Source organism: Harpia harpyja, chromosome Z (assembly GCF_026419915.1).
Source record: "Harpia harpyja isolate bHarHar1 chromosome Z, bHarHar1 primary haplotype, whole genome shotgun sequence".
In the NCBI taxonomy this organism is placed as follows: domain Eukaryota; kingdom Metazoa; phylum Chordata; class Aves; order Accipitriformes; family Accipitridae; genus Harpia; species Harpia harpyja.
Window position 1 is genome coordinate 66,378,171 of NC_068969.1, and position 25,366 is coordinate 66,403,536.

Here is a 25,366-nt window from a genome sequence, read left to right on the forward strand (position 1 = left end):
ATTCTTTGTGCTTCTGAGCACCATTCATGAAGTACGTAATTCAAGTAGCAGAGTTGATGCTTTACCCTAAAAATACTCCAAGTATGCTGCATTTCATTTAAATACTGGTAAATGGCTAACATTACGTTTTCTGTTTCCTTCTTTCTCTCTCCGTTCCCCCATGTTCTTTTGACAGCTCTGAAGTGTTGTCAGTACGACTGACGATACTGGACGTGTTTGGGCTTATCCTTCATGCTGTGCACTTACTTTCTATGAACACACCTGGTTTTTTCAGCTCTGATTTCACTATTACTTGTAAAACCTTTCTGCCAGAGAGCCTGGGGAAGGAAGAGTCTGCACATGAATTTACCCTGGAGAAGTATGTGACAAGGAGGTAGTTTTATTAGTAGTATGTGAAACTGGAAGTGTAAGTGGCATCCCAAAGTGGGATGAGGAGCTGCAGCCTCCTCTGCTGGCCCTGTAGTTCCTCCTCTGGCCTGCTTCTTGCTGCTATGCCTCAGGAGTATCTCCAGATATTTATATATCCACACTGTGAAAAAAATATTTCATTGCAGAATGAGAATGGGGTCTGGGCATGGGGAATCTCTGTCCTTGAGGCTGTCAGGAGCGGGGAGAGAAGAAGGAAATGGTAATCCAATCAGGTAATTTTAAAATAAATAAAAAACCTACCAACTCAGTAAAACCCTACAACCAAAAAACCAATGCTGTGGAGGTGGATGGAAGAGAGGGAAAAGAAGACAGGCAGTTGGGTAGCAGATGTAGGGTTGATAAGGGCAGGTAAAAGATGGTGATGCCTGTCTGAAGGAGACAACTTAGAGGAAAACAGGAGGAATATTTGCAACTGGAGGAGAATAAGGGCTGTACTGCAAGCAGCAGGAGGAGGGCATGGGCATGGATGAGAGCTGATGCAGGCAGACCAAGTGGGGAGGAGACAGGACTTCTCCTGGAGCACTGGTGTCTGTCAGTGGTGATGCCCCCTGGAGCAGGGGGACACAGGGAGCAAAGAGAACTCCACAGTGCAGAAATATGTGCATTTCATTCATGTGCCAGAAACAATTGAAGTGCAATGGGTGTTCCCAACCTGTTGGCTGCCCTTTCTGTACATGCTCCAGGAGTGTCTGCAGGAAGCTTCAATCACAGGTCAGGAAGTGCAGCCTTCCTGACTTGCCTCGCTGGCAGCTATGAAATTGGTGAGTGTAAAATCTCCATAAACATCTTACAGTATGTCCTATTCCAGCCTGAAAAAAACCCATGCTTTAAGTCTTAGTATCTTTCTTCATTTATCTTCAGTGTTTTGAGGTTCAAACTGGCAGTTTATAAGACAGTGATGCAGGACAGTGCACCAGGGCCATTCCCTGCCACCTCTTTACCTAGAACCCTGCAACTTTTCCCTCCCCTGTCCCCATACAATTGTGTGGCTGAACCTGCATCTTCATTCACATAGCCAGTGTTTCTTGTCACATGACTTTGACCACATGGTGGGTGGATGTACTTCCAGTCATGTGAAGGAGAAGGCATTAAGGCTTGTGGCTCTTCATCATAGTTAGTATATTCCTCATCTGGTCTCATGATACTCTGAAACATACACTTTTCCAACTGCTTAGAGCAAACCCAGAACAATCTGAAAAAAAGACAAAAATGTGGTTTCCTTAACTTTTCTATTCTAGTATTGCTACTTATCACTTAATTCACTAAAGGTTTAGAATACTGGGGTGGGGGAGAAGGGGGAAAAAAAAAAATCTTCTTTCTGGAGGTAGTGTCAAAATGGTAGGGAATTTTAGATAAATGCTTTTACACCAGTAAACGACTTGAGTTTGTCAAGGAAACGCTTCATCCATTCACATCTAGCACTAAAAGCTTCTGCAACACTTCTGCAGTACACTCTTGCAGCCAGAAGTCTTAGCCTAAAATATTAGCAGACTACTCAGAAAAGCCTGCATAGCTTCAAAATCTGAAATATGTCTTTTTTGTTACCTTGCTTTTGTAGTATATGGTTTTAAAATTTGGTTCATGGGCTGTCTTTTCTGAGTAAGATTTTAATGGATTTTAGTTTCCTGTGTGAGGAAGTGTTTAGACTTCATCCACCACACTTTGATCAATTCTGTATGACTCTAATTTTCAATTTAATAATTGATTCATGAAGTTGGAGCAATAGCAAAAAGAGAAGTTTTAGTTCACTTATTTAATTGAAATTTAAATGCCCGGTTCACTTTAGGGCAAAGGAAAAAAATTCACATAAGATGTCAGATTTTAACATTTTGTTTAGTGAAGGACTTTTGTTTTTCAGTTTAGCTTAACTTCTACCTGCAACTCCCGAGTTCTGATCATTGCATTAGTCCTGTAGAATAACTCTGAAGTAATACAGGTGCAAAACTGTGCTCCTCAGTTACTCCATTTGAGATGCCCATTTATACAAATACTTATATTTCATTACTGCTGTCTCTTGCACCCTCTGTGTTTGTATCTGATTGTCCTCCACTTCCTTCATCGTTAAACTTGGGTCAAATCACTGGGGTGCAGCAGGATTGTGTGACTGATTCAGCTTCTTACATAGGTCTTCGAAAACAGTTTTGTGTTTTTCCTGAAACATTTTGTTTGCATTTTGAAGTAGAACACAGCTGATCCAATTGAACAATATCAATGCAGAAGTCCACAGCATAACTTTAGCTGTCACTTTTCACAGTAAAGTGGAACATGAGGAACAAAGTTGCTGAGGCTTTGTGCCAATGGAAACCATAAACCAGAGGAAAGCTAGGAATCAAAGTCCGTCAATAAGAATATTGCTGTCATGGAAGCCAACTTTCGTTACACCTGTCTGTATGAAGAGAATAGTAAGCAAAACATAGGATAGGAAAGTGTGCCAGGAATATTGGTTGGTGTCTAAATTGGACACTTAAACTTGTTTGCCCTCCTTTGTGGATAAGCCATCCTGCAGCATAATGGGGAAGTAAAGCATGAGGCCTGCAAAGAAATGCTAGGAATTACACCTACGTGATGTTTAGTTACTGTAGTTTGAAATATTGAATATATACCCTGAGAGATCTTTCATTTTTGAGGTTTTATATTTAGACTTCTAACTAGCTATAGAATGTACTTTATAATGATATTTAAAGTATCTCTAACAGATTTGGAGGTTCTGTTCTTTAAGTTTGGGGGCTTTTTCTTTCTGGAAGTAGAGTCATATGCTGTCATCTTTTCCTCAAATTGGCTAAGCTTATGTACAGTGTGAAATATGGCATCCTGAAAAACCTGTACATGCTTCCTGCCCTCTTAAACACACTCTGTACTTTGCAATCATATTTTTGTTTTTATTTGTAATTTTATGCAGGAAAAGAATCTGCCATTTTGTAATTAAGGCACAAAGCCTAAGAGTGTAATTCTGGCTTTTACCACCGTGAATAATCACGTCTCCACAGAAAATGCGCTAAGCCCGCATGGTACGTAACGCTCAGGACAGAGTGCTATCTGCAGTGAGAATGCCAAGGACAAATGTCCTGGAACAACTTGAATGCTGACATCCTACTTCCTGCGATAGCCCAGGCTGAGTGTTAAGAGTCCTTGTCACAAATTGTTTAGTGCTTACTGTCTGTCTTCTGTGCATTAGATCCGTAGTTACCCTCCTATGTGCAATGCCTATTCATTCAGAAAAGCTACCAGACAATGTGCATGTGTAACATAGTCAAATTAGATTGCTATAGGTATCAAACAATTAAGGAACCCTATTCTACAGCATGAAATTACTTGAGATACTTAAAATCTAGTAAGTTAGGTAGCTCAGAGGCAGAGAAGAGCTCATATGAAGTCTAAGAATCTGATGTTTACAGCAGGCTGGATCCAAAAGTGAACACAAGTGGAGGAGATCTGTTTCCTTTACTATATCTAAATCTTGTTCTTGCATTCCAGGTAGAACTTCTAACCATAGCAACTGTCCATTTTCTTCAAAAGAAGGAAAAGGATAATATTCTTTCCTATATTAATGATCTAGTATCAAGAAGGAAAGAAGTAGTAATGAACAGACTTTTGCTAATGGCCCAATTTAGCTTTCAGGTTAATCTTTGCCACAGAAAATACTCTTCCACTCTGATGTCTTCTTTTGGACCAATAGTTGCTACAGCACACTGAAGGCCATAGGATGGATTATTTTCTAGCTTTGTTTTTTAACTTTATTTACAGCTTACTGGGTACTGTCCTAATAGGAGAAGCACTTTAAGCTATGTCCCTTGAAGGAGGGATGTGTTCCAGTAAGCGCTTATTCAGGACTTTGGCACATAGATTCAAAATACTGTCTTAAATCTTACTAACATTCAGCTTTGGAAACGCAGATTTCACAGACATCTTGCTTCCTTTCTGTAGTTTCACAGACGCCTACTCTGCATGTTTACTCATGTCCAGAATTGTTGCAGTTCCATTGAGCCATTTGGATGCTACCCTGTGTCCAGGAAAGACTGATGTAGTTTCTTGGAATATGCTTCATTCAAATCATATTGGACTTCTCACAAGACACCATTCTGTGATGTCATTTTCTTTTTCAAATATAATGAGCAAAGTAATTTCTTGCTGTTCCTGCCTCCTTAAGCATGAGCTAATAGCTGCAGCGTTTTTCAAGAATCTGATTTCTTCTTTTGACTGAGGCAATTCAGAAGCAGCACATCTTGTATTGCTGTCTTTCTCTGTATTGAAATGTATATCAGTCTTCAATCCTTCTAATCTTTCTTCACTCCCAATTATTAATCCTGCCAGGAATGTTATCTGTTACTGAGTAAATTGGGGAGGAAGAGTAAGCAGGCCAATATTTCCATTATTCCTGTTGCATGATAGATCCATGCCTCTCTCTGGCTGGATTATGCATGACCGACCATTCTTTTGAGGCTGGTTTGTTAGACTTCATTCCAAGTATTTGTCAACAGTTATTCTGTCAGTCATGTTGGGTCAACCAGCCTGAAGTATGAATCAAGTTCAGAGGCTGAACTGCATTTGCACATCCTGAGCACGTTGACTCGCTAGTGCAGGAGTTTGAAGAACTGGAAGACTGGCCTCAAGCGGTAACTTCCTTAAATCCCATTGACCGGCAAAAGAGGAGAGCTGCTTTTGAATTGACTCAAAAATAGTGGTGGGGGAGTTGCATTGGCTTCATTGGGGGTTTTGTTTGCTGTCGTGGTTTAACCCCAGCCAGCAACTGAACACCACGCAGCCGCTCACTCACTCCCCCCCACCCAGTGGGATGGGGGAGAAAATCGGGAAAAAGAAGCAAAACCCGTGGGTTGAGATAAGAATGGTTTAATAGAACAGAAAAGAAGAAGCTAATAATGATAACGATAACACTAATAAAATGACAACAGTAATAATGAAAGGATTGGAATGTACAAATGATGCGCAGTACAATTGCTCATCACCTGCCGACCGACACCCAGCTAGTCCCCGAGTGGCGATTCCCCTGCCCCCACTTCCCCGTTCCTATACTAGATGGGACGTCCCATGGTATGGAATACACCGTTGGCCAGTTTCGGTCAGGTGCCCTGGCTGTGTCCTGTGCCAACTTCTTGTGCCCCTCCAGCTTTCTTGCTGGCTGGGCATGAGAAGCTGAAAAATCCTTGACTTTAGTCTAAACACTACTGAGCAACAACTGAAGACATCAGCGTTATCAACATTCTTTGCATACTGAACTCAAAACATAGCACTGTACCAGCTACTAGGAAGACAGTTAACTCTATCCCAGCTGAAACCAGGACAGTTTTTTAATTAATGTGAGTGAACTAAAAAATGAGGATGGTAACGACAGCCTAGCCCCCTTTTTAAAAGCAGTCTTTTCAAGTTAGTGCCAGTATTGTTGGGGAAGATGCTTTTACTGTGGTGATGTGGAAATGTGAAATACCCTCTCTTAAAGAGGAATGCAGGGGTGATAGTTACTTGCTATACATGTATATGAAAAGATGTTAATTTCCTTATGCAGAAGAGGGAGTGGAGGCATGGAGAAGCATTGTAATTAATTACTGGGGGACAGGGGTGCCAGAGGAATTGTTTGATTTGTAAAACAGCAAGCCAAATCTAGTTGAGTAGAACCTGCTTCTCAAAAATCAAGCAGGCTTTGAGTGGAAACTGCTGAGTACTTGGCACTTCAGAAAATCTAGCTACCTAACTTTCCATGTATGTTTTGAGATGCTTCTAACATAAGGCTCCTAACTTGAGATGCCACAAGAGACTGGGGTGCTGCTGTATTGAATATTTTCTGCCTTTTAATGGACTGTGACTTAACAAGTACATGTGAAGCCACACTGTGACATCAATCCTTGTAGTCCCAGCTGATTTTAAAGTGCAGACCCCCAGACTAGTTTGTACGCAGATGTTATCACTTGACTTATCTGTTGTAGGGAAAACAAACTTATGGAAGATCGCTGACATTACTCATTGTTAACAGAGTTGCCACAGAAGAAAAATATGATTTACTGTCAAAATTTCATTATTTACCTTCAGATAAGCCACTCTAGAAAATTATTTTGTCAACAAGTGCTCTCCCATAAATACACTGGTTCCTTTGTTTCTGTACCCTCTTTCTTCTGCTCTCCATCTACCTCTTCAATATCTCCTGCACTATCTTTGCCTCTGGATATTTAGGTATATTTCCGCAAAGCTTCTTAATGTAGTGGGTTATCTGTTGTGGTATCATTACAAGTGCTTTTGCTTCCCCTTTTTTCAATTTTTTTATTTGTTTAAAAACAAATCTCCTACCCCATTCTTTTATATTGTATGTGAGCTTCAGGACTGTTTCATGAGTGTAGGTGCTTCTGCTCTGCTCTGCCTTGCTTCTCCTCTCCCTCTCTCCTTCCCGCAATGTAACACTATAACCTTTCCTGTTACCTTTCTGTCTCTTCCTGTTCCTTTCAGCTGCTTGTATCTCAAAATAGCTGTAGTGGTCATTACCATCGTGGTGATGCTGTTAGATTGACCCAGAATTTGAAGGCTGCTGGATAATGTTACATTATGTAGTCCTTTGTGGGGTGGCATGGGAGAAAACTGTAACTACTTCTGTTTTAAAAGCCTTGGAAAAAGTTGCTAGCTCTGCAAGAACTGACTGTAGTGCTATTTAAGGACAAGCGGTTTGGTATGTGTTTCTAAGGTAGTAGTGGAGGCTCTTGGATGGTCTTTGTTAACTTACCATATTGCATTGCTGTGGCTAGTAACAGCATCAAATAGTAATAGGCATCAAATTCCCAAATGTAAAGCTTTGTTGCAGAAAAGTCTGACTTTGTTATATGTCCCAAAACAAACTGTAAAAAAAGTCCTTGCTTGTTCCAGTCTCTAGAGACTGATATACTTTCATTTCCATGTATGTTTAACAAAGTCACGTAGCATTTACTTACCGGAAGCCTCTACAGTAGAGAAGCACTGCAGCTATTACTAATTTGGTATTTCAAGCTGAGCTCAAGTGTGGAAGTGGTTTTTTGTTTGTTTAACTGCTTTTTTGCAGATAGGTGAGAATCCTCTAGAAGGAAGATACATTCACATATATCCAGAAATAATAGCTTGTTTTGCAGAAACAGATTATGTTCTGAGGACATGTTCAGTAACACAGTTATTAATAACAAGCACTTATGAAAAGAAGAAACATCCATCACTTCACAAATTAAGAGCAGTAACTTCTCAGAAAATCTTCTGGAAGGCTTTTCACTATTTCATTGTCCTGCTATTACTATTTGTACATTTTAGAAAGTTAATTTTTGAGATATTGTGGTTTCAGTATTACAGTAAAATAGGATATTCATCAAGAAGTGGAAGACAGTGTTTTAGACTATTTTTTTCAGAACTTCTGCAAAAATCCCAAACACTTTGTCTATTTCCCCATCAAAGTACCAGTACAGAATTAATGAATGAAAGCTGATGGCCAGTATGCACAGACTATTATTACTGATGTTACCAGTGCTGTCTAAATTTGCAACTGTCTCTGATACCAGTATATTATAAAGCAAGTGAAATCAGCATTTGTTTTGAAGTGTTAGTCTCAAGTTGAGGGTGATAGCTTTGTGCACATCTCATTGAAGCAATTGGAATGCTTGAGATATCTATATAAAAATATAATATACACACATACTAGTTAATTTCAAATGTTAAAAAATGGATGTACTAGTGACATAAAAAGCAGATTCACTGTCTTTTGACAAATATCAGCATTATTCACTACATTGCATGTTCAAGAACTGCAGTTATTTCAGCACCACTGTGTGTTTCTCTACCACTTCTCTGACTCTTACCCCTCGTTATTCTTCGAGTTACTTCTGGCTTGTGAGCTGCTTAATGTGAAATACATGTGTTGTTTTATTTTATTTTTTTCTTGAGCTCTAGCAAATGTATATCTTTAACACAAAATTGAAGTTCTTCCTACCAATTGTTCTACCATCCCAATTACAGAGCTATACAACAGGAGACGGAGAAAGAGGTATGAGATCAGGCTAGGTAAAAGAGCAGGTGGAATCAAGTATTAAAATACATAGTATTACAAGTAAGCATGGTACATGTACCTATTTTTAATCTTATTGTATTCCTACTTTAAATATTTATGGGATATTCACAAGTAAGAAAGCCCACAATTGTAGGTTAAGGCATCACAAATTCTGGATTAGAACTACAACTAACTTTCTGTTACACTGAAAGTATTTGAATCTTGGTCCTCGAATAATACCAATTGTATTCTTCAGTATCTCTTTATTTAAACTCCTGACCATCTGTTCCCCCTCCACGCCCTCCCCCAGGTTATTAAATACTTTACACAGAACCGAGACAGTTAACTGCAAGTGTGCTGTTTTTTTCAAAATGTGGACTTTTAAAGAAATTCCCTTGCAGAAATTAGGCTTGTTCATCTTTGCCTTCCTTTGTGCCCATTCAGAAATAATCACGTGGGGCTCAAAGACCTCAGCAGAAGTACCAAGAGGAAACATGTCAGGGTAGGTCAAACCTGTTTCTCAAAAGCTTACCACAAAATAGACTAGACTGTCTGCATATGTCCTGTGTCAACACAGCGCTGAAATATCATACTTCTGTCTATGGTCCTTCCAGTGTTAGATCACAGGTATCAGCTCATGGGGCAGGTAGCAGCCTTTTAGTTTCAGACTGTATCTGGAAGTCATCATCTGCTGACTCCAGGAGTGCAGTAAGTGCATAACCTTGCCAGGACACTCTGGTAGTCTTATGGGCAGCAAATGCTGCAATTCTCTGTTGCCTTCTGTGGAGACTCGGGCTCCTCAGAGCTAGCACAAATCCCAGATGTTTCCTCCACTGTTGCTAAAGAGATAGACCTTCAGGTACAGGACTGCTGACCTGGTAATGTTAAGTGAAAAAACTAGCCAGAACTTTAGTTAAGGCCTAGAAAAACCGTGATTTCCCTTCTACTTCTTGCTGTGTAATAGTCTGACACCCTATGTGAGAATGCTTTTGTACCCTATGTACACTATGCATATGCTTATTAATGTAAAACTAATGATCACTTCAGGTTGCTTTCTGTGAAACCTTCTCGGTTTCTGTTGTAAACTATTTATTTGCCCATAGCCTCAAAAAACATGTTTTATGAGTTGTTACGTATTGATACTCAGGGTTCTCACGGCGAGTTACTTTCTTTCTCTTCTCTATTCATTTTCTGCTGTTCAGCAATGAATTTTTTGCCCTGAGGAAGAGGAGTCCAAAGTGAAAACCAATTATTTTTGCCTGTTTTCTTGCCTCTGACACTAGAAATGCTAAACAACTTCTTTATAGGAAACTGTTGACAATATACTGGCATTTACAAGTGAGATGGTACCAAAACTAGTCCAAGAAACAATTAGTTTTTAATTATTTTGAATTTTTTTATTTATTTATTTAGCTAAATTTTCTGAGTGGAACCACTGCCCATATCCCTCTCCCCTTCACAAGTGACACAACTGTGTAAACGTGTTCATAGAATGAATCCAGCTGTTAATGCCAATGAAGACTTAAATTAAGCCCTGGGAAGGTAGTTCAGTGTGAATGAACAGCGCTTCAGACCACAGCACACTGTGCCGATTGGTCGTTGTGTCCTTTTCTGGTTTGTGCCTTCAATCTGTATGTCCCAGAAGAGGCCAGGACTTTTAAACACAACTCCTTCTGGAAGATTAGAAATATTAGGAGACTGTTCTTACTGTTTTGTTTTTTTTAAAAAAAAAACCAAAACAACAAAACCCCCAAACCAAACCCCATCTCACTAGTTCTTAAGTCGAACTGCAGCGTGAATGTCCATCAAGTCGTGAGTAAAGATGACTGGATCATAAATGAGCAGCTTCTGATAGACCCTTCCCTGGAGGGGAGCACCTGGGGGGGCGGCAGGCAGCTTAGCCAGGGCACCCGTGCCTTCCGCAGCTTTTCATATGTAAATGGTCACGGGGGGGGGGGCAGGTTGCCTGCCTGCTTTCTGGTGGGGGGAGAAAGGGGAATGCTCTGTTCTGGTGGTGCTGTGCCCGCTCGCAGGAGCAGATAATGAAACCCTTTGTGCCCCCCTCCAAAGACTTGCACTTCAACAGGATCGGGCCCTGCAGCTGCAACCCTAGCAACAAGGGCCTGGAGAAAAGAATGAGGGCAGCTTCCCAAGGGAGGACGGCCACATTTGGAGATGAGCAAATTATACTGGTAGCATAGTATTTAGAAGAACCTGTGTGCCTGTTATTCTTCGTAGGGTTTTTTTTTTCTGGTTTTGATTTTAATCCTTAGACTGGAATCTATCTATGTGGTTTTTTAATACGTAGATAACTGAATGACTTAAGACTTGCCAGTGTTGTTGTTTGTTACTTTTAACTCTACCTTGGTTTGGGCTTTAGGAATTTCTTGTATTGAACATAACACTATAAGTTTGTTCTCATAACAAGTAGTAAAAATTCGTGGGGTTTTTGGTTTTGGTTGTTTGGGGTTTTTTTGGTGATTTTTAGAGTCTTGATAGGGTATTTCCTGGAGAATTCACAGTGCTGTTTGATACAGCACACAATTCTTTGTCACTAGTTAAAGAGCATGAAGGAATTTGGTTCGAGCTGATTTTTGTAGTATAGATGCACAAAATACTTAAAGAAGCAGTGGTTTGAGAAACTAATTTATTGTAAAAAATGTATATATGTGTGTATATATATATTCGCAGGACTATTTGCAAGATTTGCATTGGTGCTTCTTAAGTGGCTATGTTTGTGACAGATGTTTTCAAGAGAAATTAATGTTAAATATTTCATTTGTAAGATGCGACAATCCGATCTATTTGCATGGGAAGTCCTGTGAATGAATTGGGGTAACACTACTGATGTGAATACAATCGGCTTCATTAATTACCCAGCTATGGATAGTGATTCACCAGCCACAGTTCTGGCTGCACGTCTGGGAGAGAGGCGTTTGTTTGAGGGAGAGACTGAATAATGAATACCTTAAACCAAATGATCTGTGGCTGAGTGGCAGACAAAGAGGGCTTTGGAGAAGTGACTGGTTATCCTGTGTGAAAGGATTGCAGCCGTGTTGGCTGGCCTTCATGCTGAACCTTGCATGTGAGCCATTGCCCTTCATTTGGGGAGAAAAGGGGGAAGTCAAATCCACTTAGGAAGCAAGTGCACCTTGCCAGTGCAGGACCTGTTCCTGCATCATGCTCATTTAGTTACTCTAACGAAGAATGGTGATGTGGAAAGTTTGGTTATTTTAGTTCTGTTTTCCAGTATTTTGACAAATGCAGCAGCCATTTTTTGGCAAGATAGGTAGAGATCTTTGTTTGTTTGTTTTCTCTTCCACTTTCTTATCTCCTATACACAGTCTCTAACATCTGTGCTACAAGCTGATAGTAAGTCAGACCCCAGAGCAAATGGAGCAGCAGATGTGAGGATTCCTGGATGTTCTCTGATCAGGCCAATGTACTGACCTGGGGCAACTGCAAGTCGGGCGCGTGTTCCCTTCCACTGACTCTGCTACAGAGGCAATGATGTCCTGCAGAGGAGCAGGGTGGAAAGCTAGAACAACGTGATCTTAAACTGTTCAAGCAAGATATACTGGAGCGTGATAGTAGATGGGATGAGTTACTAATTTCTTGGCTTTCCTTTTTTTCTTTTGCCTCTTCTCTCACTTGTTCTGTATTCAGCCTGAACAATGAAAGAGGACTGAAGGTGAAAGCTAGCAAGACCATGTTCCCTTGCTAGGTGTATTTGTTGACTTGCTGTAAAGTGCAAAGGGAAAGGTCTGGCACCTATAAAATATTTGGAGACACCTTGAGCCTCAAATTATAGAATTCTCTGTATTTTTGTGAGGGGTAGGAAGAATGAAGGAAATGTTTTGGGCTGGGATAGGATTTGAGGCTGTAATTAAATGCTAGATTTAACAACTGTATCTTGGGTTCTTTGCAGAAGTTGGTAGTGAAAGCAAAGTTACAAATTTAAAGAGCTTTGACACCCCCTTTAACAACCCTTTCCTTTATTTGAGAGAGAGCAACCATAATGGAAAAATATGTTAAAGAGCAACTGTAACTTTTATCTGAATGCATACTTCTTACATCTTAATCTTAATTTTCAGATAAAAATTGTTGTTCCAGGCAAACGAATTGGTGTGTGGTTTTGGTTATTTTTGTTTCCAAATATACACATGATTTCTTTGTCAGCAGATTCAAGGAAAATGTCCCTCACTGCACCTACACACAGAAAAGAAAAAATGAACAGTTGTGTGGCATTGGAGGAGATATGATCTCATTCAAAATAAGGCAACTTTGTACGGTAAACTCAATTGTCACCTTACAACTGTTTGACAGTTTGGGCAAAGTAGTTGCTGCTTGCTTTTCATTTGAGTTGATTTACTTAAGTCAGTTCTACACATGCACTTGATTGTACCCTCCAGCAAAACCCTAGTGACTCATCTCCAGACCTTTCACTGGAAAGGATTACACAAATGAAATACTATGATGTTATTAAATAATTTAAAAAACAAAAAAAAACCCCCAAAACCAAACCAAAAAACCTACCAAACAAACAAAACCAAACAGAACTAAGAGAAATGTGAAGGCAGAAGAGACCTTTCTCTTTTTTCCCTTGAACAGAGAGGATTCCACTGAATTTTACTGCTTAAATTTTCAGTGATAATGGAGTTTGCCAGCAGTTCTGTACTGTTCAGAAAGAATGCTCACCACAAAGTTTGTAAAGGTCATTATGAAGATATTTACCAATTGTATATACTTCAAAGCTATTATGGTCTTTTCTTCAAAAGTGGCTGCAAAACTTCTTAGGAGTTCAAGGTAACTGGGGAAAGGGGCAGAAGTCTCCATAGGACTAAAGAAAATAGTGCATCTTCTCTCAAAATAAAAAAATCTGCCATTTTACCTCTTTTGTAAAAGGCAGTGTGCTAGTTTGGGTTATTTTAGCATAGTCTCATTTAAAGGGAAGCATGTACCAGTGTCCATAGGCTTTCCTGACCCTGGCAGTACCAGAAAAGGTAGTGGATTTGTATGTTAGGAAATTTTAATGGTCTGTCATGTTTCTCCATAAAAACACTTGGAGCCAGGATGATCCTTCTGAATAGCTAATATATATTTACTTTGTGGTCTAGGGAACTAAGTATTCGCCAAGAGGAATAACTATGATTGATTAACTCAGTTTACCTGTCAAGAGTAGAATAAGACAACAGACGGTGGAGAACAGAGTAGGTGGTGTTGGCAAAGCATTTTTTTTCAAGCTTAAACTTGGAAGCATGTGATGTTAAATCTATCATGAGCTAAGCCTTGTAATTCACTTCACTGTCTGTGGCTTGTTCTGCAGGCTTCATCAGCATAGTTTAGAAAAGAGGTCTTGGAGAAGCCTGACAGTCCCTTCCTGATATGAAGAGCTGCAATGGTTGCTGCTGCCATTTTCCTTACAGCTTTGTCGTATGTGTTACAAAAAGATTGCCTGTTGCGTTGGCTGTCTGGAAGACTTCTGTAGTTGATCTTGAGTAAAGGAATTTGTATTTCCCTGTTTCAAGTGGGCAAATGGTTTTGATTGATGTGAGAAACCGCTGGGTCTTCATGCTTATAGAGGTTCTTCCTCTGTGGCAGCAACATTCTCTTCATAGCGAGGAAGCACAAGTTCGGTACTTCATATTTGTTATTCAGGACCTTTCAAGTTTATCAGCAGAAGTATTGTATGTCTAGTGATTGTTTTGGCATGAGAAATACCATGGTCAAAACACTCTTTATTTTTCAGGCTTCCATTAGGGTTTTTGTTTATGTCAGAAGGTTGGAAAGAAGAGGGCATGTGTGTGTGTTTTTGTTTCCCTTCCTTACCTGTTTGCAAGCAGATAACTAACTAAAATAATGCAAGAGAGATTGCTTGGAGACAGTATGCCTCTGATCCATACCACAATTGCTGATACTGTTTTCAAATGTGTTTTCTTGTAAATAATCTCATTTCTTCCCTTTCCCTTTCCTGCCTCTCAAGTAAGTTCTCCAGAGCTATAACTTTGTACTGAAAGTGTTCATCCAGTGTGGACAAGAAAATACTGTCATGTAATGTGACAGCGGAATTGAAGTGCCCCCAATGGGAAAAAGAATGTAACTTCATTGCTGTGCTGTCTAACAGCGATAAGGTTTTATTTCACACTGCTAACATCTGCTGTAAGTAGATACTATGTTGGCTGTTACAAAATGCAACATTTAGTGAATCTTTTTTCCTAACCATATGTGTGCATGGATGAGAGAAGTATAGATATACTTGAGGAAGGGATGAGAAAGCAAGAAGTAGGTGGGGGCAATGTCTGAAGGCCATGCCAGGCTAGTGTGGAGACCTGGAGAACACAGGGCAGGAGCAGGAAGCACGTCCTCCTCTTTCAACAAAACTTCGTGGAATCTAAGTGTAAAAGAACTCGGTAGCAAGAAGCATCTAGATCAAATCACTTTGAAGGGCTGCTCTTCACCTTCACTATACGGAGGAGGTAGACTCACCACAAAAAGGTCACTTGACTTGTTCTTTCTATTTTGTTTTCTAACTTTTGGCTCTTATCCCCACTGCCCCAGGATTCGACAGGCTTGCTTCGCAGTGCAGTACTGCACGGAGAACAGAAGCAGGACAAAGTGGAAAAACACTAGAGGCTGAGTATCTGGCAGCTTGATGCACCTTGAGGGTGATTTGCTTTCTTTGTTTGAAACGCTGGCAGAAAGATGAAAGGTGCACAAAACTGTAGCTAACACTGGTTTCAGCCCTAACAGCAGCATCATAGTGCAAGTATCTTGAGGGAAGGGTTAAGGAGGAAGATGTTTACTAGTTTGGGGTTCACTTTTCCTAAATTCCTGATTCCTCCATCACTCCGGTATCTTTATTCCTTTAAGATTTGAGCTGTACCAGGTAGATCATCCTACAGAAGCTAGATACATAGACAAGATGGACAGAATAGGTTTTTTTATTTTTTTAAAAAACAAATAAAATACATGCATAGCAAAAATGTCAAGGTAGATTGTGAAGTAGGAAAAACTTCTACAAAGCCTTGATGAATTTATTTAAAAAGAAACCAATATATTGTATGTCTTTACTCGGAATGTCATACATAATGAAAATAATACTAAAACGCAAGTGATGTGTAATCTCCCCAGACACGCACACCTTCCAGATGCTTACTTTTACTGCTTCCTGTGTCTTGCCTTTTGCAAAGTGAGGAGGTTGAGAAAATGTTGTTTGACAAAGGGAGAAGGAAATTAAGGGGAGGGAGAGGGACGGTAAAGTGTTTGTATAACTCTGAATCATACGGAAACAAAGGGGCATACATTTAAGACGTAGCTTGCTTAATCATCAGAATAACTTTCGAAGGGTACTAATGGATTCCCCATGATTTGTTTTCTTCAAGTGACATTTTGGTGCCTATTTTAAGAAAAGATCACACAACAGACGAAAGGTTGAAGATCTTGGTTTTCTTTCAATTATGACATTAATGTCTCTGTGTAGAATATTGGATAATGACATTGTAGAGGCCTCTTCAGACTGGAATAACCATCAGTCCATTTATCACCACTTCTGTTTGTATCTAAAAATTCTAAAGCAGGCCATCTTTGGTTTAGTTGGCATTTGTTTATACAACAAACTTTCAAACTTCAGGGGTTTTTTTCCACCCTTGGTTTACAAAAAAACCCAAAAGACGACTGAAAATTTGGCTAAATACAAAGCAGTAGAAGCTTATTAGTGGCCACAAATCGACTAATGACTTAACTATATATTTACTTCTTGTTTTGACTGGTTAAAAATAAGAATCTACTTTCAGCTTAATAGTGCTTGGCAAAGAACAACCGCGCAGAGAACAATTATGCAGAGAAATGCAGTTTTTTGACATGGTGATGTACGAGAAAACACATGCATCAGTAAACGGGATGTTGTTTCTCCAGGTAACTTCTGTAGGTCAGCATTAGTAAGTCACCTTTCTTTCCAAGCTATATTTTGTTTCTTTAGCTTATTTTTCTTGTATAACTTTTCTCATCTGCAAGGCTTTTGCCCCTTACTTGTAGTCTCAAGCCTTAAGTATAAAGTCTGTACCTTGAGAAAAAGAGAAGGTATTTTAAATCCTGTTATGTCATACAAAAATCCATTCAAAATAAAATATAAAATTCTAGTGATTTATGCAGACCTGTGTATTAATAAACATTAAGAAGTACAGTGTGATCTGGCACAGCTATAGTCCTGTGTTGCCTAATTATAGCAAAGAAGGCAAATCTTCTCTCTCATATTTTTTGGATTATCTTTGCTTGGCATGTGTCTGGCAAGTAAACATTGATAAGTATAACAACTGCATATGAGATATATTAATGTTACCTAAAGAAAAGACTTGCTGTACCCATTAAGGATTTTTAAGAGTGTTGTATAATAATGTTTCATCAAAGAACTGCTGAGTATATTGCAGAGCTTTTATAAATACAGAAGATGAGGTTGACATAGGAGAAAAGAAACTACTAAAAGTACATACTTGGTAGGTATCTGTCTGGGTTTCGGCTGGGATAGAGTTAATTTTCTTTCTAGTAGCTGGTATAGTGTTATGTCTTGGATTCAGTATGAGAATAATGTTGATAACACACTGATGTTGTCAGTTGTTGCTAAGTAATGTTTATACTAAGTCAAGGATTTTTCAGCTTCTCATACCCATCCAGAAAGAAGGCTGGAGGGGCACAAGGGGTTGGGAGGGGACGCAGCCAGGACAGCTGACCCAAACTGGCTGAAGGGATGTTCCATACCATGTGTCATCATGCCTAGTATATAAACTGGGGGGAGTTGGCCTGGGGGGGGTGTGGATTGCTGCTTCGGAACTAACTGGGCATCGGTCAGCGGGTGGTGAGCAATTGCATTGTGCATCCCTTGTTTGTATATTCTAATTCTTTTATTAGTATTGTTTTATTGTTATTGTTATTATTATTATTATCATTATTATCATTATTATTTTCTTCCTTTTTTGTCCTCTTAAACTGTTCTTATCTCAACCCATGAGTTTTACTTTTGTTACCAATTCTCTCCCGGAGAAGTGAGTGAGCGGCTGCATGGTGCTTTGTTGCTGGCTGGGGTTAAACCACGAGAGTATCATACTCCTAACTCCTCTTGTGGATACTATAATTTCACATGTCTAGTAGAGAAGTAGTATCTGTGGATACTGCAGCCACTGCAATATATTCATAATGTAGCTTACGGCAGTCAGTCTTTCCCACCTAAAGAAGGATTAAAACTATTCTTTCCTTAAAGTGATAATGTTAGGTGAGAACCAACATGTTATATTACTGCCAGACCTGCAAAAAACCACTTGTTATATTTATTCTGAGCAGCAAAATTGAATAACTGAAAAGATTCCCTTTAAAAAGAATGTTGTGATTTCATCATGATACGGTCTGAATACATGACTTTATAGTTACATTGCTAGAATGCAATGAAAGCAGATATCAAGACAGATGTGCAAAGGGTTTTTTAAAATTCATCACAGATTAAAAGTTATCAGCAATGTATATTCAGTGATTTTTTTTTTTAAGGCAGACCATTCATGTCAACTTCAGAGTTCTGTGACCAGAGTTCAGAAGAAGTTCTGCTGAGAAACTTACTTGTTGCTTTATATTAAAAGATACCATATTTTTATGTATTTCTTGTTCTTTGCAATGCCTGCTCATAAAAATGTAAAAGATTAACATACAGAATTCTAAAAACTAATAAACATTTATTGGCCAGTTTTGCAGGGCAAAGGGTTGCCCTCTGTCTTTGGCATCACGAAGCAGTTTCAATGTCCTAGCTCTGCAAGAAAATATACATTGAAATCCATAAATGGTGGAAATGCATGTGCTTAGAACTAAGATGAGTAAGAATATCCTTGGCCTTCTTGAGTTATAAAATAATACTATCATTATCACTCAGTTTCCCACACATGTAAAGTGGAAGAGGTCAGAAGACTTCCTGAAAGTCAGACTGCTCAGGGCAAAGCCTGTGCTGCTACGAGCCTCCTAATTGTGTAATCTTTTTTTTTTTTTGTAACAATTAAACTAATTCCTGTTAAATAGTTAGCAATATGATTCATGATAATGGGTTATACTCAAAGATATTTATATGTATGCATGATATCTTTTTACAGTAATTTCAATGAAGTCACCATGGCACAAGATGAAGAGTTATGCCTGTGTTGGAATGCTGGGAGTATATTAAGTTCAGGAAAAAAAGTTGTTCTTTTATCTGCTTGATAGCAGTTCTCAAAGTTTTTGCCAAGTCTTTAAATGGTTACTGAATCAATTTTATTTTTTTGGCAAGGCAATTTTTTTACATATGTTAAAGACCTTTTGATTTCTTCCCCACAGAACATTTTAGAAAAATGGAATGGAAAAGATCTGCTCATTCATCTGTTAATTTCTTTGCCAAGATGTGGCTGTTCATGTGTGGAGTTTTCTTCTGGTTTCTTAACTGATGGTCTGTACAGTTTAGTACTACATGAGTCATGTGCTTGAACTTCCACCACTTGCCTACTGAGAGTGTTCTACAATTTAGGAAAAAAAACCAGGAAGTGTTTTTCTGATAATTGCCTTCCTTTTTTTCTGCTATAGCTTTTACCGTTAAGCTATATACTCATTTAACTTGGGTTAAATTGATTAAATCTGTGTTAGAGTAGGAAGGGCTCCTGGAGGCTGCGTGTCAGAGTACAGAAGTGCGGATTTGAAAACCTATCTTCAAGAGTATAATTACCCAGTTATATCAACAATGTCATTTGTGCTTTTGGGCATAATAACATTTTTTCTAATTAAAGTTGTGTTTTATGCTTCCATCTATCATCTGAAAGTGTGACCATGCAAATAAAAAACTGCCATGTTTGATAAATAAGATAGATTAGTTGATCTCATGTTTATTCTTTGTAACTTTGATTTTTTCATTCATTGGTGAAACCACTGCACTGGTGTCTTAAAGGCTTTCGGTGATTAAAAATACTGACTTAAATGGTAGGGGGCTTTCTAGCTGGCATCAACTAAACAAGAAATTCATGTCTATGTTCAGCATAGGCACCTCTTCTTCCCTCAGGGCAACAGAATCCTTCTGTGAAAGTGAAAGGAAAGTGTCATACAAAAGTGTCTGAGTTGGCTGTGTGCTCTGAGCTCCTCTTGAGGTAATATGTACTAGTTATTGACAAATAAGTAAATGTTTTATAATAGCACTGTACCCATAAATGCATTTTATGCATGAAGTTCCTAGAATAAGAAGGTGAAAAAACAGATCCTTTAAGTCCAGATATTTGTTGTTGTTGTTGTTGTTGTTACAATAAGCTGGAAATAATTATTTTACTTTCAACATGATGCACCTTCAATTCCTTCATGCAAGATAGCAATACACTGCATTGTAGTCTGTATCTTAAAAACAAAGCTAGAGCTAGCTCTTGATGCCCAACTATCAACTGTGCACAGATCAATCCCCTTTTCCACAGAGATGCCCATGAAGGGCGTGAGGTACAGACCATGTGAGGGGTGGGGGGGAGACATTTGGCAAGGGGCCATGGTCTGAGGTTAAGTGAGTCTGGGTCATGTCTATATGTGGAAGTTGCAGTAGCTAGTCCAGACTTGCTTTCCGTTGCCTGCTCAAGAATCCTGTCTGGTGTGGCTACCACTACTCTGCTTGTGAAAGTCAGCTCCCTCACCTACAGCCGTGCTCGGCACCTCCTAAGGTGCCCACACGGGAAGTGGATTAAGTGCAGCACAATGATTATGCATGAAATCACATCTTTGACAACTGAGCACCAACCTCTTCCTTCTGTAGATATAGTGTATGTGACAAATGGCAAATCTAGTTTCATATCCAGCATGTTCTTGGTTGGTTTTTTTTTCTTTCCAGACAGGTTTTCTGATTTCTTTGTTAATAAGGTAGTTTGTTTTTAATATAATCCACAGATAAGAGACTTTCAAGGGCAGAATTCATAGTGTAGGAACATAACTATAACTGAAAGCTAATAGGAAGTAAGCAGCAAATGCTGTCTGGCTTTGAGCTAAAGAATGAAATACCTTCATTTGAGGGTGGGGAGCATTGTGGTGTGGTTGTTTGGGGGATTTTTTTTGAGGGGTTAGGATTTTTGGGGAAGGTCTTGTGCTGTTGTGGTAGCTACTTGCTAACCCAGAGTAGAGGGCTCTCCAGTCAGTCATGGGAACCAAGCCTGGTAAGCAGAGCTGGACAGCTTGGTAATTTTTGTTTGATGAAATCAGAGCCTAGTGAAGACTCCAGATAACATAAGCACTGCGGTTGGCTGTGCATTCACATCTGTTTCTGAACACCGGGTAGTGTGATAGAAAGTACCGTTTTTCAAAAATTGCATTAAATTGAGAAGCAGATAGCTTTGCCATGAGTTGAGTTTTAGCGTACAAAAAACATTTTCTGCCCACAAGAAGGTTAACAATTAAACCAGTGACTGTGAAGGTAAATTGAGCAAAAAATGTCACGCTATTTAAATCTTCTTTATTGCCGTGGATACAAACACAGAGCAGATTTACAACTGTGTGTGCTCTTTGCTTTAGAATGGCTTATTTTTCATGCTGCGGTGTTCTCACGTGTAAAGCAAAACCATTTGCAGTGTAGCAGAGGTAGCATTGAAAGCTGCAGCGCTGAGATTTCTGGGAGGAAATGTCAGTGGCAGCGTGTACCTTCTCTTTCCTATCCACTGGTTAGATAGAGATTGGAGCCTGAAAGCTAGCCTCCTTTCATATGATTCTTAATGTCTTTTGGTGTACTTTTTTTTTTTTTTTCCCCTAAGCTTGTGCTTCTAGGAGGAAAAAATACTGTTCTGATTAATTTTCAATTAAGTCATTCACATTGAATAGCTGGCATGACTCTGCTTTGCAAATGTCATGTAGTAGTTCTGCCTCTAGCGAATGTAATTTTTATTGTGTGACATGAACTTAGTCTAGAATGTATTGGGGAAAGAATAGGAACGGTGTTTGTAGTGCAAAACATGCTTAAGAGCAAATAAATAAAAAGCAGCATTTTTAAGGAAGACAATCAACATCAGATGCATGAGTTTGTCAAAGCCAGTGGCTGAAGGACTTTTGCAGTCAGAATAAATGAGTAAATGTGTTGCAGGTGAATCAGGTTTTTTTTACTAGGGAGGAAAAGAAACCCTTAGTAATCTAAGTATCCATCTGTTACCTCCTTCAGCTTTTTAAAAAGCTCTCAGCTATCTGCACTGGTGGGTACTTGCAGATGTGTGTAACATTAGTGAGGCCGTACCTGGGGGCTGGGAAGCTGAGTGAGGGTCCCTGACCTTGCCCCCTGGGGAAGGCTGGTCTGCCTGCAGCAAGCTGGATGCCTGGTGGCTGCTCCCACCTGCTGTCGTGCACCCTCGGCCAAGAAGCTGCTCCTTATCTTGCCAACTTACCTGCTCATCTGTCTGTCATCCCCTGCTGTCACATAGCCCTAAGTCTTAAACAAACCAAACACTTCTATTTCACAGAAAACTTTAAAACTAATGGTGAAATAAACACAACTGACAAGGTGGATATCTTGAGGGTGGACAAGAGACCACCCTCTGAATCCAGATGTATCCTGACAAGTTTGTCTGGTGGTGTCCTTAAGGAACAAATGAGAAGTGTCTGGCCAGGTATACTGTCTCAGTCATCTCTTGTGTATTAGTGTAACACATAGAAAATACTTCCTTTGCATCACAAAGAACAGAAAGGTCTTTAGTTTGAGAAATGTTTGGTTTTATTGCAATTCATTTCAAAAGAAGTGGTATTTTTTATTGTTTTTAGAAATTGAGGGGGTTTTTTTCTTAAAAAAAAAACCCAAACTCAGAATTTGCAGGAGCAGTTGTTTATGTTGTGAAGCTTTTTTTAAACACATTCTGTTAGCAGGCTGTTGGATAACATTGGATAGTTTATGACATAGGATAATCTCTGCAATTTATCAATGAAAGTTCTTTAAATTGTTGGCAGACTGAATTTGCATCCAGAAAATCATATCCTATCTGTGATATGTCTGGTTTTTAAGAGGAAGTAAAATTTTAAACTACATGCTATACGGGTATTTTCTGTCTATTGTATGAGAATACAGTGTTGAATAGCTGTAGTTAATATAACCAGAAGTTCATTATGGAGTTCAAATAGTGTCATCCTGTGGTTATTTGGTGTCAGAGTATACTTCTCACATTGCCTATTTACTTCCTGATAGCGAGCCACTGACTAAGAATCAACATACATAAAGTTTCTTTCATATTTAGTAGACAAGCATTGCTAGTTGTTTATAGTTTTGTCATCAGCTTTCAGTTTGGGGAGCTGAAATGAACTGGCTTAGCATTTACAGGTATGAACAACTTATTTTAAAACTCATTGGAAAAATAACTCTTAGCCTTGACACACCTTTATTCTAGGTTTTTCTGTTCACTGGATACCTATCAATGTAGGTAAGCCAAATGCTCCTGTGTACATGGGTGTTCCATAGGAAAGCCAAACCATTTGAGATTTACAGTGGTTTTACATTGGCAATAAAACTCCAGGTGACTTAACCACCACTGAGATATGACCCGCAGGGTATTTTCCAAATGGGCATTTTTAGCAATAATGTACTTGAACTTTTTGTGGGTACACAGGGAACACAATTCAGTGTTTCTTGGCAAGGTAGGCAGGTCATTTCTGAGGAGGCAATTTAGCTTCCTGTGTGTTCAGATTTCAGAACAGCAGTAACTGTTCTGCTGAGAATATGTACTTTGTTAAAATGTTTCTGGAACATTTTTAAACTCCCTTTTTTGTACAGCACTTTGTTTCTTAACTAGGTCAATAATTCTGGTATCTCCATTGAAATTGCATTTCAGTGTTGGAGATTTGTGCACCATGTATTTTTCTGTTAGGCTGACTATATGTATGCTTGGCTATTTTTCTACATCTGTTACAGCATAGTGTCTTTTGGTTTTAAAATTGCACATGTCTTTACCTGATTTCTTAAGCTTTATTAACTTATAATTAAACTTTATTTGGTACAGTTGTTCATGTTGTCTAGTGTATAAAAAGACGTGTTGCAGGTGAATTAAGAGACATCGTTATGGGGTTAACTAAAAGGGTTTATTAATGATTAAATAATGATCAAATGATAATAAATGATTGAATGAAAATTAAATGTTAATCAATTAAGCAATAGTTGAATGGTAATTAAGCAGTGATTTAACCCAATTTTCAAGAAGGGTAAGAAGGAAGACCATGGTAATTAGAGGCCTGTCAGTCTCACTTCAGTGCCTGGTAAAATTATGGAGGTTATTCTGGGAGTTATTGAAAAACACTTCAGAGATGTTGCAGTCATTGGTCATAGTCAGCATGGGTTAACGAGGGGAAAGTCCTGCTTAACGAACTTAATTTCCTTTTATGACAAGGTCACCCATCTAGTTGACCAAGGGAAGCCAGCACATGGGTTTTTGGATTTTATCAAAGCTTTTGATATGGTCTCCCACAGTATCCTTCTGGACAAAATGTCCAGCATACAGCGAGACAAGTCCATAATACATTGGGTGAGCAACTGGCTGACGGGTCGGGCTCAAAGGGTTGTAGTAAATGGGGTTACATCAGGCTGGCAGTCAGTCACTAGTGGGATTCCGCAGGGCTCAATTTTAAGGCCGGTGCTCTTTAATGTTTTTATAAATGATCTGGACGCAGGAGTCGAAGGTACATTAAGTAAGGTTGCCAATGATACTAAATGAGGAGGAGCTGTGGACTCCCTCGAGAGTAGAGAGGCCTTGCAGAGAGACCTGGATAGACTAGAGAACTGGGCAATCACCAACTGTATGAAATTTAACAAGAGCAACTGCTCGATTCTGCACCTGGGACGAGGTAATCCTGCCTATACATACAAACTGGGGGGCAAGAGGCTTGAGAGCAGCCCTGCAGAAAGAGATCTGGGGGGTTGGCAAGTTGAATATGAGTCAACAGTGTGTCCTGGCAGCCAAAAGGGCCAGCCGTGTCCTGGGGTGCATCAAGCACAGCACAGCTAGGCAGTCGAGGGAGGAGGTTGCCCCACTCCACACTGCGCTGCTGCGGTCCCACCTCGAGTCCTGTGTGCAGTTGTGGGCACCTCAATACAAGAAGGACATCAAACTATTAGAGTGTGACCAGAGGATGGTGACCGAGATGGTGAAAGGTCTCGAGGGCAAGACTTACAAGGAGCAGCTGAGGTCACTGGGTTTGTTCAGCTTGGAGAAGAGAAGGCTGAGGGGTGACCTCATGGCAGTCTGCAACTTCCTCAAGGGGAGCAATGGAGGAGGAGGCGCTGATGTCCTCTCTCTGGTGACCAGCAATAGGACACAAGGAGTTGGAATGAAGCTGTGTCAGGGGAAGTTAGACTGGACATGAGGAAAAGGTTCTGCACTGAGAGGGTGGTTGGTCACTGGAACAGGCTCCCCAGGGAAGTGGTCACGGCACCAAGCCTGTCAGAGTTCAAGGACCATCTGGACGGTGCTTTTAGTCATATGGTTTAGTTTTAGGTAGTCCTGTGAAGAGCAGGGAGTTGGACTCAATGATCCTTATGGGTCTCTTCCAACTCAAGATACTGTATGATTCTATGATACTTTTACACCTAATGTAAAACGTTGTTTACCTCGTTACAGGTATCAGATGCTGGGTAAGGGGTCTCTCAACCTTGAGAAGTAACCTTGAGAGGTGTCCCTGCTCAAGGGGGAGATGACTGCTGTGCAGCCTGCTGCTGTACAGGAGAGTTCAATGGGCTTGGGAGTGGGCTACAGATATTTATAGTGGAAACTGATTGACTTGTAGTCAAACCCTGCTTTGGTGTATGTGTAGGTGTGCAGCTGTAGCAGTTTTAGGTTTGTCTAGTCCCAGCTCAGACTGGTACTGTTAGCTCCTGATAAGACATCGCCTAGATTCCTTAGTCCCTGTGAAGATACGGCCTAGCACAGTTCTCACAGTTTGCACAGCGGG

The 25,366-nt window shown here is 39.7% G+C and overlaps 1 protein-coding gene across 3 annotated transcripts in view; it reads left to right on the forward strand.

Moving 5' to 3' along the window:
* The window catches only part of CDC42SE2 (CDC42 small effector 2), a 93,141-nt gene that overhangs the window by 18,332 nt on the left and 49,443 nt on the right, over nucleotides 1–25,366 (forward strand). Inside the window, exon 4 of one of the 3 annotated variants that reach the window (XM_052775642.1) lies at nucleotides 19,491–19,575. The exons of the other annotated variants lie outside the window; for them this stretch is intronic. The gene's annotated coding sequence lies outside the window, so the exon portion shown is untranslated. The remainder of the gene's footprint in view (nucleotides 1–19,490; nucleotides 19,576–25,366) is intronic. 3 annotated transcript variants of the gene reach the window in all.